Genomic DNA, 2,450 nt, shown 5'->3' with positions numbered 1-2,450 from the left:
TCCATATTTTAGGTCGGACATCCATCTGCTGTGACCCGCGGAGACGCCCACAACACAGAGGCAGTTACTGAGCGCGATGAGGTTCGCTAATTTTCTTTTTTATGTACTTGTTTATATAGATGGACTGTAGTGTTTCATGGATGAACTATTCGTTGTATGTGTAAGCTGCAGATTTGATCCAAAGACTGTTCTTTTTTTATTATAAGATAAGTTCTTTTTATACCGCTATATTTCAGGTATAAACTATACATTTTATACAGAAACAAATTTTAGCTAAGTTTTTATACATAGACTATTCCGTTTATACATCCATGATTCCTTCTATGCATGAATTTCAAATCAGTGAATGAAGGTTACAGTCCGTACGTTATAATCGAGTTCGGGACATCAGTGGATTCTTTTACTTACGTCCTCCTTCCACCTTCCTTTGTCCTGCAGGAGGAACATGAATCGTCTGCCGAGAAAGAGGATTCACAACATAAGGCTTAGGTCAGTCACCATTACAAACAGCTTCGTCACTTGACCCAGCTTTGACCTCCCGCGACCCTTACAGGGCATTACCACGAGGGTGCCCTCAGCGCTTTGCTCACCAACGCTACATTTGAAAACAAACAAAAATAAACAATAGCCGAGCTATCTGTTTCTATTTTTTTGTTAACTTATGATTGCCTTTGTCGTTTGAACGAATACACCGCTTGTGGATGAACTGACTTGCTTCGTCCACTCGAATACTTTTCCAGAGTATGTCTTCACTTGAGTTGTCTGTGGTAACACATTATTTCTTTTCCTGTGGAATGTTCCCGTCTAGATCTGTCTTTTCTTTTAGTTATTACTTGTATTTCCTTTGTATTAACTTTTCACGGTTATTCGTCCTATGTAATTAACAGTGACCACCTATTTGATCATTGTTGTAAATCTTGGGACTGTTTAATTTTTATTTTTGTTGATTAAGCTGTTAAAAAAAAAAAAATCTAAATTAAAGGCCAGATATGTAGCTTTTTGTCTCGCTTTCTTTTCACCCGCAATGTATGTTAATTGTTCCAGATTTTTTGTTGTTTTGCTATTAAATACAAGAGGAGTGCGGAATGAACAGTATGGCAAAAAATCGCCACCACTCCTAACTTACTTGCTGCTATTTAAAAGTTTTCAGGGAATGCTTTTTTAGGACACTAAAAAATTTTTGTTGCAAGCCAAAATTCAAAAAAAGCCAAAGGCTTCTAAAGACAATGTTCGAGGCCCACAAGTCCTGGCGTGACCAGGGAAATGGGGGGCCTAGAATGGGCCCAGGTCTTGCAATAGCTTGGGGTAAAAATTGACCAGACCCTTTCCTTTCCAAAAAAAGGAGTTTTCCCCACTACCTGGTTGGACCGAACCCAAAGCAAGGGGGACAGTTTGTCCCATGAGACCAATGACTGGGGGGGGACCACATTAGAAGGGGGGAAAACATAAATTTAAACTAAAGATCTTCTGTATATTGCAGTCCCCGTGCCCCATTGGGGGACTATGCTTTTACTAAAATCATACAAAAAAAAACTAAACTGTGGCAGGACAGTTTGCTGCAAGCATTGGTTGGGCGAGGGAAAAACGCCACCCTCTTAAAATATTTTCCCGGGGGATGTTTTAGATTATGTGCTTTGCTTTAAATTGTGGCGGCAGGAGCGCCTGCTGGTAACCCAGCCACCCCCGGTAAAGCACCGGTTGTCAGAAAATCAATCGGGGGGACAGCCTCAAAATAGGTTTGGCATAGGCCGGGCCCATATACATGGGAAAGACCGGGGGCGGAAAGCAGGTTCGCAAAATCTCCAAATCAGTGAAATCCTTTGGCTTGTCACTTTGCCCGCTTTCGGGGCTGGGCCTTGGGGGTCGTGGGCATCACCCACGGGGGGAACCAATTAGAAAACGGGAAAGATTTTAAAACGGACGGGAAAAAACATTTTTAAAAAAAAAAAACGCTCCGGAAACTCGGGGGTCTTTATGGAAAAGTGAAACTCTTGCAATTGCATTAAGGCAGACCCGCGGGGTCAAGAGGACGAGTGGGGATGGAGGATGGTTCTACGGAAAAAATGGGAGGGGGGAAAAAAATTCAATAATATTTAGAAACAACTTTTAAAACAAATAAATTAAATAAAAAAAAAATAAAAAAAAAGTGGGGTTTAATGTTTTGTGAGTGTTATGAAGGGCAAAATAGATGCAAAATAAAAATAACAGGGTAAAGGGGAGGGGAAGCAACGGAAAGGGTGGGGGGGGGAGGCAAAAGAGTGAAAAAAAAGCAGGGAGGGACTGAAAAACGGAGGGGGGGGGGGGGAAACCTCCTTGGTATCCTATTACTTTGATTTTTAGTCCATACCTAAGCCTTAGGGGTGGCCAGAAAGGCAAATTTCTTCATGTTAGACTCCAGTGTGCAAGCTGTTTTTTGTGAAAAAAATTTAACATGCAAACATTATAAAAAA

The 2,450-nt window shown here is 41.2% G+C and overlaps 1 long non-coding RNA gene across 1 annotated transcript; it reads left to right on the top strand.

Annotated features, from left to right (window-relative positions):
- Positions 1-636, top strand: LOC119590183. Its single transcript, XR_005230248.1, has 2 exons — positions 1-81; positions 439-636. It is a non-coding gene; the product is annotated as an uncharacterized LOC119590183 (long non-coding RNA).
- Positions 637-2,450: the final 1,814 nt, after the last annotated feature.

The sequence above is a fragment of the Penaeus monodon genome, chromosome 3 (assembly GCF_015228065.2).
Source record: "Penaeus monodon isolate SGIC_2016 chromosome 3, NSTDA_Pmon_1, whole genome shotgun sequence".
Taxonomy (NCBI): Eukaryota; Metazoa; Arthropoda; class Malacostraca; order Decapoda; family Penaeidae; genus Penaeus; species Penaeus monodon.
This window is presented reverse-complemented; position numbering and strand designations above follow the sequence as displayed.